The following is a 13,932-nucleotide window of genomic DNA, read 5'->3' on the forward strand; positions in this document are numbered from 1 at the left end:
GTAATAAGTTGATTTTCGGAAATTGTAAACAATGAATAATGAGTAATCAATATGGTGTTTAAATGAAAGTGTTTTATTTATGCTCAAGAGCTTTGGGGCCATATAGGATTAAATATTATTATTGTGTTTCACTTTGCATGTTTTGACTTCCAAAATAACTGGGTTATTCGATCCTCCACATTCCATCATACGTTGGAAGTAGGTATGAAGAAAAATTGTCATGAATATGTCTGTAGATTGCCTAGAATGTTTAGACATAGCACAAGTTTGCTGCAGAATTCATGAATGCTTTGATAAGATTAGAGTATTGGATTATACCCACGCTCACGTGAATCACTTAATAGATTTTATCACGAGTGATTGTGAGACGATAATATTGTATATTCTACAAACCAAGACGTGTGAGTTGTTATTTGCTGGTCAGTTGCACATTGATGATAAGTAAACGCACCAGTAACTTGGTGTTATAAAACTTATTGTTGTGTGTGATTTGATGAGTAAGTGAAAGCGAGCATTTGAGTTAAATTTTATCCATTCCTTTTACCCAAAGTGGGATAAAAGCAATATATGTGGTCCCCTTGATGATTTAGTAATGACTCCTAAGCGTTTGGCCAAGCCAGGACTAAGTTGATGTGTTCAATTATAGTCTGTTGTCACTCTTCATAAATCGGATGTCGGGAAACATTATAGAGAGAATGCTTGAAATTCATGTCTTGTGTCTATACGATATCTTTAGAATGGAGGAATATATGATCCCTTATCTAAAGGACACGCGTATCTGATAAGATCAAAGTTGTCAGCGGCTTTTGAAAGCTACGATTGTTGATCAGGTTCTGAAGTTATGCAAAATAGTTATTAGACTTATCCAAGTCGGAGACTGTTGGATTAGTGTCTAAGTCCATAACTATTTTGGTATGTACTTGACCCGATTATGAGCATGGTCCTTTTGGGTTGCCTTCACCATTGTAATTTGTAGGATGAATTAAGGAGAGAAAGGTTTAATTATGATTTATTAATATATTATAAGAATAATATATTAAAAGAGAAATCATATTGTTTAATTAATATTAGTCAAGAATTAATTAAGAATTAATTTTGTGGCTAAAAGATTAATTAAATATAAGGGACTGGACTGCAATTATAGGATAATTGAGTTATTGGTCTAGGGAATGCTAAAGGAACAAGGGGTGAACAAAATTATGATGGGAGCCCATCATATTTTCGTCCATGGCCTTATTCCAGAAGGTTCCATGGGCTCCTTAGAGTTTAAGTTGTCCATTAGGGTTTTGACTGAAACCCTAGCAGCCGACACAAGTATATAAAGGACCCCTAAGGCCCCAAAAACGTGTGCATCTGATCTCTAAGGGTTTTTGGACGAATTTGGGAGCCTTTCCTCTACTGTTCTTCATATTTTTGCTTAGTGGTGTTTGTGACTCCATTAAAGGTGCAACACTTGAGGCACTAAGCTTTCTAAAGCCAAGGAATTGATTGTTGTTGCTATATAACAATCAAAGGTTAGATCTAAAACCTATTTTATGTTAATATGATTAATTGTATGCTAGATCTAGGGTTTATAGCTTTGGATATTCAATTGCATGTTCATTAGACATAATAGGTCGAAAAGCTATTAGGGTTTTCATGTACACCATAGGAATGACGTATTGCTCAAATCCCATCAATATAAACTACACAATCATGTAAAATTGCATAAAACAATCCATGATATAAGGACACTTTAGTGAACCCACATAAAAATACTAACTCCTTTCCTAAAGGGACAAGTGAACCAAATCTTCAACTTGTTGCACATTTTTCCTCCTACATGCTTTGATAACTCCATGTAGCAAAACTTTAGCATTTTATAAAACTATAAAAGCTTTTATAAAATATGGGTAGGAGGGAGGGGGCTTTTGATTTTCCAAAATTGTCTTCATATTAATCTTTTTAGATTTTATATAAAATAAACTAGTCTAACTCTAATCCATTACAAAAAAAAAAAAAAAAACAAAAAAAAAAAAAAAAACTTACTATTTTGTATTACCGCCATATGAATAAAACGATATTACAAACACTTTATAAATCAACACATACAACAACATCAATGGTTCATGGCTTGTTTATGCACATTAAAATACATTAACATATGAGACAACTTTTGTTTTTCTAAGACCACTTTGGTAATAAAATATGCATGTAAACTTGTGTCTTATAAATAAAAATTATAAAGTTGTCATAGAAATTATATATGGGCTTATTTTTAAGAAAAATAAGCTATCCATATTATCCAAACATCAACTTTATACCAAATAATCTGAAATCTAAACAAGCTTGCAAAAATGTCTATGATATTAATGGTTATGTTTATATTAAAAAAATCTAATTATAGTCTGAAAACTACAAGATTAGCAATGGAAGCATTTTAAAATGAATATAAATAAAACCATTTTACACACACCAACGATCTGTTTGCCAAGCATGGAAAGATTAAAGCACAACCATATGAAGAAAAGAACTATAGCTATTGAAGACTTTGATTCCTCTTGGGAGGTTGGATGTTGATGAAGATGGCAAAAGACACAAAGTAGAGCTTCTCTAGAAGTATCCACTAAAAAGAGTAAACCACTTCAAGATTATAGTCTATACTTATATTAAGCACTTCTTAAGCCTTTAAGACTTATACCAAATAAGTATTAAGGAGAAGAAATTTATTAGAACCTTAACACTACACTACACCTTGCAAGAGATGATAGGGGAGAAAGATTGTTAGCTCTCGGTTTGGGAGTGAAAAGAGAGAAATAAGTGATCAAAAAAACTAGTCTAGTTTTCCTCTAAACACTTCCTTTTAAAATTACATGTATGTACCATGGACCATACCTTAGTTAAATGAAAGTATGGCCCAAAAGAAAGGCATGATAGTGTAAGACACAAAACCAACACACAATCTCTCTTCCTACGAAGAAGTCCACAAAAATAAGGATAAAGATGTGATGCTTGTGTGATTTTTAGTCCATCTCTTAACTAGCAGAAATCTAGTTACATTTGATTTGAACTACGTTTAAAATAAATGGACATGAATTATAAATTCATACCACATGAATTATGACTAGTTTTGTTCTCTTTAGTTATTATTTCTTAAAAAATATAATTCTCAATTAATTGTTCAAATATTATTTTCATAAAATAATACTTTTCCAATTGAATACATGTGTTGATTAAATTTAGTAATAATCAAATTAAGCTAATGAATAATCAAGAAGTAGTAACTTCTTATAAGATGTGGCCCTATATGATCATATGTTATTAGGAAATATCATTTTATAATGACTCTTGGGTATATAGATCTTTCAATAATGATATAAGTTTGGGCTCCTAACCCATAGTATTCGGAAATTTTTGAAATATTTGGAAGCTAGAGTAAAGAAGGGACTAGAGGTGAAGTTGGTTGATCTAAATTCCTATAGTGATTATTGGTGATGTTCTTTTTCCAAATATAGGACACATGTCAAAGTATCTTTACAATATACTACTTATGTTTTACAAATTAAAATATGTTTTGAATCAAAAATCATTGTAGATCATATATTGCTTCTTTCATATTGCATATGAAAATTATATATGGATATATGTTGCTGAAAATACATAGTGTGCTTGGAATATGCAACATAGCGTGTGAATTTAATGTCTATTAGTTATATTTGATTGTCTAGACAGTTTGATGACATTGTTGGGATGATACTTCCCTTCTCGAAGTAGTTTTCTAATTCTTGAAAGACATGTTTAAATGGTAGTGGACCCTTAAACAAAATTCTAAATAAGGTAATGACCTTGGGAACCAAGTAATTTTAAGGATAAGTGTTCTCCTTCTATGTGTAGAATACAATCCAAGAATAAGCTCTAAAATGAGGTAACAATCTTGTGAGACATTTCGTTTGATGGATAAAATGTTCTCCTTCAATGTTTCTTAATAATCCCTTTATAGGGTCATGATTTGCCTTTAAACGGCCCTATGTAAATTTATGTTGCTTCAAAACCACACATAAAAATTGCATCATATATGTTTGAATCTTTGAAATCTAAATCACCATGTTATCAAAAGCTTTTATTATTACGACACAGTCTAGTGATTTTGGAAAAATCCATGTGTCTAAAACCCATATACTCAAGAGACCAATTGTCTTAGATAATATATTCCATGACATGTTTTCCATGAAATGAAGTAAGAATAAGTTGACATCCTTGTAAAATAGAAGCTTTTGTAAAGGCTTAGATGAATCACAATTAGTTTGAAGTAAACACTAATGAAGCATTTACTTGAACATTATATTTCTTTTGAATTTTGTTTTCCATGGCTTTTCATGTTTTTTAAACCTTATTTGATTATATATATATATATATATATATATATATATATATATATATATATATATATATATACTATATTGTATCTACTTGCTACGATTGAAAACAACTTTAGTACAACTAATGTTTGTATTATATGTAAAGGGTTAATATCACTGATGCCCTACAAACTTTCATCTTTTGGTTTAAAAGGCCCGTTATGCTTTTTATCATGTTAAAGGCATGAAGTCCATTCTAACATGCTTATTAGGGTCCAAGGCTTGTTTTAATCGGTTTCCATCACTAAGTCAGGTCTATGTTTCATTATGGATGTCACTTGTTATATGATGTGCCTTTTTATTCACCATATGTATCAACGTTCAGTAAAAAGCCCTTTCTTGTTTTGAAGGTTCGATTTCTTGAAGGTCAAATTTCTAGTTTCAATTTCCCTAAGGACCAGCAAGTTCCACTTTAGAACTCATAAACATGTTGCATTAAACTATAATTTACTCAATTTGGCTTGGTTTCTTTTTATATGGTTATGTAGAGTTACCAAATTGTTATTCAATATCAGACTTATTCTTAGCAAATCTAGAAAGAAAATTTGATTTACTGGCCTAGAGTCTCTAATCAGAACTCGAACTTGAACGTGGGCGGACCTAGGGTTTCGATTTACTACCTTTTTTTCCCTGAAGAGAAACCAATCACTGATGAAGAACAAACAAACGAGATGGGTTTGGAGATAATGTTTTGTTAAGCTATTAAATAAACTTGAAGATCGATTAGATCTTTGTAACAGGTAGTGCGAAGAATATAAAACAATAAACAAGACAAGATTGAATCACAATGTGTCGAATGATTAATTCAAACAATCCTCAACAGAGCTCGACTAAGAACTTCCGCTTTAGAGAATTTAGGGTTACAAGAACGATAATAAAACTTCTTTGATCAATCTATTCTCTCTTTTCTATCGTTAACCTAAGATGCATGCAAGCACCTATATTTATAATAAACCCTACTATACTCACGGCTGGTTAGGCCCATACCGGAGATACAAAAACGGACTAACAAACGAGCCCAATAGACGCAACATTCAAAACACGACCCAACAATCTCCCCCTTTGCGTCAAATTGGAGCGAGACTACTTCTTCTTCTTGCTTGGGCCAGCAGTGGGAACTTTCTTCGTAGTATCAAACAGACGAGAGATTAGCACGAGAATGGTCTGTCTGAACCGAATGTACCACTGAATCATGTCATCGAAGTACTTGACATCATCCGCTGTGTTTTGCTTGCATCTGTGGATGATCCCCAAAACATGCTCTAAGCAAGCAGTGGTGTACAGATGTTTGTCAGCCAAGGCAAAAAGACATTTATGTCCTTCGTTCCTGGTGAACATGACCGAATTCCTTCTCGAGTCAATTTTACCCATCTGCATTTGGTTCAGATCACTGGCAGAGCCAACAGGAGATATTGTTGGTTTCTTCTTAAATACGTTCGCTATCTCCTGATCCATCAGTGCAACTTCCATGATGTAGCACACGAGCATCCTCTTGAAATGGTCAATAATCGGACCGTATTCAGCTTCGTTGGTTAGAAGGATGTTGTGCAAGATTATCCAATCATGGGGATTAAGGTTCGGAAGATCTGCAAGGGAAATGGCATGTTCGGTTTTGGCAGATCCCCGAAGTACCTTGAACCGAATGTTGATGAAGTTCCCTTCATTGTACGGCTTCAAGACCCGAACATTTACAATTTTCTGAGCGCTCCAAGTCTGATATTGAGGTTGAGCGGCCTTCAGATAAAAATTGATCAAGTCCCGATCAACCTGTGGATGAGGATGAGGGAACTCTGAAATGTTGGCGAAGGCGTGAAAGATGAACGCCTTTCAGGTCAGTGGCATGTCGAATTGTGAATCGACAGTGTTGGAACAATCAAGTGAGATTACAGGTTCCAGCCACAAGATACTCGGAGTGTCAATGGCTTCTTTTATCATCCTCTCGAGAGTCCAGGAAGGAAAAAGAGTTTTCCTACTCTCAAGAAGGTCGTGGGCTTCCTTCTGTTTTCTTTCAGCTTCTTCAGCTTCTCTAGCCACACGAGCACTGATATCAGCCTCATCGTTAAGACTTTTTCGCTTCAACAATTCAGCGATAGTCTCTTGATCTTCATCTTCATCCTCCTCAGCAATCTTCTTACCTTTATCTTTCACACCAGAACCGGAGGCTTGGCCTACTGGAGGAGGTTCGGTTGTGTGAGTTGCCTTTGAGGTAGGAGATGGTTGAGACATTGACTCCTTCTCTACCTCTTGTTTTGGAATGGACACGAAATCAAGTAGCCCTTCGATTTTTCTTAGCAGGGCAAGGGTGGGAGCGAGCTTCTCTGCAAGGTCACGCCTCACAGTATAGTTTAGGATGGGATCATGTGCCTCAAGGATGTTGGAGATGGCTGAGTGGACATCTGAAACACACGATTTAATCACCTCCCTTTCGGACCGAAGAGAGTCAATCTCCTGCTGAGAGTTGGAGAGTTGAACACTCTTGACCTTCAGAGCGGTGGTCTTCCTGGCTAGAACATCCATCAAAGAATTCTCGGTAGCCAAATCTGCTTGTAGCTTCGAGAGACGCTCGTCAATGGTTGCGCGAAATGCTGAGTTGTCATCTGAAAGCGTTTGATGAAATGAAGCGAAGGACTTCAACTCAGTGGAGACTGACGTTGTCAACTGTTGAACAATTGGTTCCAACGTAGTCTTGGCAGCAGTTGCACTCTCCTGTAAAGACTTGAACAGGAAAGAGGCATCAGAAAATAGTTTATCGACTTTTTCGGTCACAGCCTGACAGGCTTTTGTTGAGGCATCGATGGCGGAGGTTGCAGAAGCAATGGAATCTTGCTGAGCCTTGGAGAAAGCGTCAACAATCTTCTGAACTGCATCTTCAGAAAGGGATGACTGAGAAGTGGAAGAAGAGGCGATGAGCAAGTCAATCTTGTCATGGAGCTCCTTGAGATGTCGCTTGGTTACAGGAGCGTCGTCATCGTCATCACTCTGAACTTGAAACGGACTATAGTAGACCGAGTCAAACGTCATATCCTCTCCGCCAAGGAGTGGTTCTTCTCCCTCTGAAGCATGATCAGTAGAAGGTGGGGGTGGTGAAGCTGGTGGTGCAGAAGTATGGGTAGGTTCGTCCTGGGTTGTTTCAGGTGTTGGTGTACGTTCGGGTGCTTTTGTGGTTTCGGGTGCATCAGTATGAACCCCCGTATCAGATACGTTGGCTCTAACATCTGCAGTGGATGTTGTGGTTGCGTCGGTGAAATATTGGTGTTGGTATGGGGATGGAAGTGGGTGGTATTGAAGTAGTGGATGTTATGGGGGGAATAGAAAAAGGAATGGTTTTGGGTGGAGAGTTAATGGGAGAAGTAGAGGCATGAACGTCTGGGGTAGGAGATCTGGGTGGAGTGTTGCCACGTGGAGAGTCGTCAGAATCCGAACTCTCACCCTCAGACTCGCTTGAGGAGGAAGCGATGATCAGCTTTCGCTTCGGCTGAGTTTTTCGTCTATTTTGCTGTGGAGACTGAGCAGCCTTCGTTGGTTTCCTCTTCTTTGGAGACAGGCCTTTAGCTCCTTTTGCCACTTGTTTCCCCTTATCAGCCTTCTTGCCTCTTGGAGCAGTCTTGTCGGCGTCATGAATGGACTTCAACATCTCCGGAGTAAGATCCCTCGGACCAGAACGCTTGAATTCCTTATATGTTCTGATAATCCGGCTATCAGCAGGAACATCTCCATACATAGTTTACGGAATTGAACCGTTGAACGGAAACTTGGAAGCGTCCGAGACAATGATCTTCGTGGTATGGAAGGTACTAATCGAAGACATTGGAGCACCAGCGACAATGGGGACATGGTACTTGTCCATCACCCATTTCGTGATCAGAGTCCAGAACCTAGCGTATGAAATCTCGGAATGTCTGGAGGTAGAGGAGAGACTCTGGATGAGTTGTTGCCATAGAACAGACCCATAATCTACGTTGATGCCATTGTAGATACCATACATTATGGACAGAAATAACCGACTAGCACCATCAGATCCAGCACTTCTTTCAGATAACCCTTTGAATAGAACAGTGAACATCCCGTTCCACTGTGGAGGTAGGCACGACTTCTTGAACTTCGTGACCGTAGTAAGCACCTCCGTATAACCCATGTTATGAAACATGTTGAACAAGTGCCCCATTGGAATCGTTTCAGGGTTAACCTTCGTAGAATCAGGTTCAAACCCTAACAGCGAGCAAAACCTTTGCTTGGAAATTGATGCCTTGTGCTGAAAGACATCAAAGAAGATTCTGTCAACGACCTTGTCATAGTGAGCAGTCGCAAAGATTTGTGACAAGAACTCCATCGGAACAGATTCAGCTCTTGTAAGTGCAGGAGCAGTCGGAGAAAACTTCAAACACTCGATAATGGGGAACATGAAGGCGTCGTAAGCATGAGGGGTTAAATCGATGATTAGGCTTTGTTATGGGCGAATGGGCAGTATGTGAGATGTTGCGTGAACAGAAGATGAATCTGCCATTGCTTGAAGAAATTGGAGAAGATGATGAACAGGGAAGGATTAAGGAATTTTTGCTCTCTGGGAATTTTAATTGCGGTAAAGAGGTAAATGAAGGATTATGTTGCCTTTTATACTGGGGTTTAAGGAGAGAGAAAGATCTTCTCAAATCTTCGATTGAGAATTGAAGGGTTTTTCGGAGTTGACTGATGCGTGACAGTTGGGGTTCGAACAAAATGAATTTCAACATTCCCATCTTCCACATGATCTTTATTGAAGTGATACCTCAGTGCTATGTGCTTGGTCTTGGAGTGTTGCACTGGGTTATGACAGATCCTAATTGCACTCTCAGAGTCACAATATAGTGGGATCTTTTTCATATTTAGTCCATAGTCCCGGAGTTGACTTTGGATCCAAATCACTTGAGAAGTACAGGAGGCAGTTGCAATGTATTCTGCTTCAGCTGTAGATAAAGACACACAGGTTTGTTTCTTTGATTGCCAGCTAACCAACTTCCCGTCAAGGAATTGGCAGCCTCCCGTGGTGCTTTTCCTGTCTAGTCCACAACCTCCAAGGTCTGCATCTGAGTAGGCTTGAACGAAGAAGCCTGAGTTGGATGGATACCATAGGCCTAAAGAGGTAGTTCGCTGTAGATAACGGAGTATGTTCTTCACTGCAAGCATATGAGGTTCACGTGGATTCGCCTGAAATCTAGCACAGTAGCATACAGAGAACATTATATCAGGCCTGCTAGCAGTAAGATACATCAGAGAGCCGATATCTGGCGATATAGCGTAATATCAACTGCTGGCTTATCCAAGGATGGAGTGAGCTTGGTGCCGAACGCCATTGGAACTTTAACCTTCGAATCTCCCATCATGCCAAATTTTCCATGGAGAGTCTTTGTGTAAGCCTCCTGATTAATAAAGATGCCTTCGGGTCCCTGTCTAATATCTAGACCAAGGAAAAAGTTAATTGGACCCATTGAGCTCATTTCGAATTTAGTCTCCATCAGCTTTCTGAATTCAGCCGTTAAGCTAGGATACGTTGAGCCAAAGATGATATCATCGACGTAAATTTGAACAATCATAAGGTGGTTACCTTCCTTCTTACGAAAGAAGGTTGGGTCAACCGAACCTTGTTTGAATTTGGACATCTTTAAAAACTTGGTAAGCGTTTCATACCAGGCTCTCGGAGCTTGTTTCAGTCCATATACAGCTTTGTCCAAAATGTAACAATGATTGGGGTACCTTTCATTTATGAATCCAGGAGGTTGCTCCACATACACGGTTTCTTCAAGTTCTCCATTTAGAAATGCAAACTTGACATCCATTTGGTAGACTTCAAGTTTTTGTGTGCAGCATAGGCAAGAAATATTCTAACAGAGTCCAGCCTAGCTACAGGAGCAAAAGTTTCTTCATATTCAATTCCTTCCTCCTGACAGTATCCTTTCACCACCAAACGCGCTTTGTTTCATATGACGTTGCTTTCCTTGTCCATTTTATTTCTGAAGACCCATTTGAGACCAACAACTGAGGCATCTTGAGGAGTTGGAATGAGGCGCCAAACTTTATTCCTTTCGAATTCATTCAATTCGTCTTGCATAGCTTGAACCCAATCGGAGTGATCAAGAGCAGTGTTAACTGTCTTTGGTTCAACTTTTGAGACGAAGGAGTTAAACATACAGAATTCTACTTTTGAAAATAAGGAATTTTGTTTTGCCTTAAGTTGTGATCGGGTCAGAACCTTTTCAGAGACATTACCGACAACCTGGGAGACAAGATGATCTCTAGTCCATTTGACAAGAGGAGGGTAATTTGGATCATAGGATGGATCCAATTCAGCGTTTACCAACTCTTCTAGTTCGGATTGACTGTCATCATCATAAAGCATATCAACATTCTCCCCCTCAACAGATAAGCTTTCAGGTATGTCTTGAGTTTCTTGAGCTACAGGGGTTTCGAGCGGTATCGAGCTTTCGGGTGTTGATGCACCTTCGGGTGATGTAGCACTTTCAGGTGTTGTAGCACCTTCAGGTGTTGTAACACTTTCGGGTATTGTAGCACCTTCGGGTACTGCTGATCGTTCGGTAGTAGCTTGAGAACTGTCCTACCCCTCAACATGTGAACTCTTCTGTAATGAAGAAGATGGATCCTCCCCCTCGATTGAAGCATTGTGTTGTAGAGGTTCATTGGAACAAGATCCCCCTTCATTCATTTGTTTGGCAGCATCTTCGATGAGTTGCTTCAAATGATCTACTTTATTGTCTGCTGCACTGACTTCCGAGAGAGTAGCCTTTTCAGGTTCATCAAATAACTCGACAAACTTCTCAAATAGATTTGCGATCGAGGCTGTGACTTGGCCTGTTTGAGGAAAGATTTCTCCAACTGCGTCTTCGTTGGCCTTTAGCTTTTTGACATAGCTATCATCAAAAGTCACGTAATAAGTCTCTTTTATTTTTCTTGATCGCTTGTTTAATACCCTGTACGCTTTAGAAGTTAGAGAATAGCCCAGAAATATCCCTTCATCGGCTTTGACATCGAACTTGTTATGGTGTTCTTTAGAATTGAAGATGAAGCACCGTGAGCCGAACACGTGGAAAAATTTGACATTTGGCTTCCTGTTGTTGATGATCTCATAAGGAGTGAGAGTGAATCGCTTATTGAGATATGACCTGTTCTGCGTAAAACAAGCTGCAGCAATAGCATCAGCCCAAAAATATAAAGGTAAAGAAGCAAAACTTAGCATGGTTCAGGCCGTCTCACACAAAGATCGGTTTCGTCTTTCAACAATCCCGTTTTGTTGAGGAGTGTAGGGAGCTGAGAAGTTATGACTGGTTCCTTTGTCGGCCAAGAATTCTTCGAATTCTTTGTTTTTGAACTCCAGTCCATTGTCGCTCCAGATGTTGCGAACGACTTTCTTCAGCTGTACTTCAACCTGCTTGATGAACACCTTTAGCTTGAGAGTCGCTTCAGATTTATGCTTTAGAAAGAACACCCATGTAAAACGCGAGAAGTCATCAACAATGACAAGAATGTACTTGCTACCGCCGATGCTTTCGATAGATGATGGACCACACAGATCAATGTGAATTAACTCTAGTGGTTCAACAACTTTAGTGTTTACGATAGATGGATGACTTTGACGACTCTGCTTCCCCATTTCACATGCAGCACACAAATGTTCTCTATCGAACTTGAGCAATGGAAGACCTCGAACATGACCTCCAGTGACAAGTTTGTTGATGTCCTTAAAGTTGAGATGAGAGAGCCTTCGGTGCCACAGCCAGCTTTCGTCAGATTGTGCTTTGGATAACAGGCAGATAGTTGGATTCCCTTTGATGGGTTTGAGGTTCAGGGGAAACATTTCGCGTTTGCGCTCCGATTTGAGAATGACTCTTTTCGTTTTCTTCTCAATTATTTCCGAACCCTCATCATCGAATGAAACCTTGAGACCGGTACCTCCAACAAGCTGAGATACACTGATGAGGTTGTGCTGTAGTCCTTCAACGTATGCAACCTTCCTAATCGTAAAATCACCATTTGTAATCATTCCATAGCCTTTTATGGTGCCGAAGGAGTTGTTCCCGAACTTGACATTTCCACCGTTTGAAAGAGACCGAAATCCCCTCAGCTCTTCCTTCCTTCCTGTCATGTGACGTGAGCAGCCACTGTCAATGTACCATTCTTCGTCAAACTGCTCGTCATTAATAACCTGCAAAAATTAAGCAGATTTAGGAACCCAAAGTTTCTTGGGTCCACGTGAGCCTTTCACAGGAACAGGGATAGTAAGAGAGATGTCAACAAGATATGTTCTTTTTATTAATGTTGTTTCATCTTTCTTTTTAATGGTGAAAACCTTAATTTTATTGGGATTTGTTTCTTTCGGTTTGGATTCTGGTTTAGGTATTTGGACTCTGGGATTATTTTGATTTTTTTCAACTGAAGAAAAGTTTGATTTTCCTTTCATATCTGTTGATGATTTAGGTTTTTGAGTGCGAACAGAGTTGAATTTAGAAAGAGGTTGAGAGGAATTAGTAGAATTAGAAGAAGAGGAACGAGAGAAGTTAGACTGAGATGATTTCTTGGCTTGAGATTCTAAGTGACCCTTTTGTTTTTGATCATTAGTGGGACTGAACCTAGATCTTTGGTCTCTTTCGCTCTCGGAACCGAACCTCTGCTTTCGGTAGATAGTGTTTTCTGAACCGAACCTTTGCTTTCGGTTGTCAAATTTTTCAGAACCGAACGTATCCTTTCGGTTGTTTTGACCTTCATAACCGAACCTCTCTCTCCGGTTGTTATGACTCTCTTGTGACCTAACAGTGTTTTTCTCTGACTTTAAATTTTTGTCATGACAAGAGAAATGGGCATTTTGAGATTGCCAAAACTGTTTTCTTTCAGAGAGATTCTTCTTGTATCTCTGATTCCTTTGCTGTTTTTGATTTCTCACCTGCTTCGGCTGACGATGGACATTCGCTTTTTGTTTTTGCTTTCTTTCAGCTGATTCACTTTGAACTGATGATGTGTCGCTTGACGGAGTGACTTTTTTTTCTGATACTCCTTTTTCTTCAGGAACATTTTTTGTACCATTCGTACTTGGCACGTCGAAGCTATCAGGCTTGTTCAAAGGTTCTGGCACATATCTGCCTTTGGTTTTCCATGAAGTCCTTTCTGACAGACCAACTGTTTCGTCAGCATTGTCGATAGGAGCAGACCAGAAGAACTCATCACAACCATCAGCATTATCTTCGTTTACAATAGCTGTGAGTTCGGCTGTCTGATGTTCTGTTACGCCTGTGACTTTATACACCTGATTTGGAGTTGTTCTCACTTTTTGGTATACAACAACCTTTTCTTCAAGGATCGGGGACTTTTGTTGGGACAGACAAGCAAACTCCACAGAATTTTCTGAAATAAGATTTTTGTGGTTTTTGGGTTCGCTCTTGACAAACTCTGAACAGTCAACTGTGTCTTCAACAGAAATTTCACTCATATCATCGTCCTCATTGAGCTCATATGCATTTTCAACATCAATTTTATTTTCTGAGCTCAGGTT

The sequence above is a fragment of the Lactuca serriola genome, chromosome 8 (genome assembly GCF_051521515.1).
Source record: "Lactuca serriola cultivar US96UC23 chromosome 8, Lser_US96UC23_V15, whole genome shotgun sequence".
Lineage (NCBI taxonomy): Eukaryota > Viridiplantae > Streptophyta > Magnoliopsida > Asterales > Asteraceae > Lactuca > Lactuca serriola.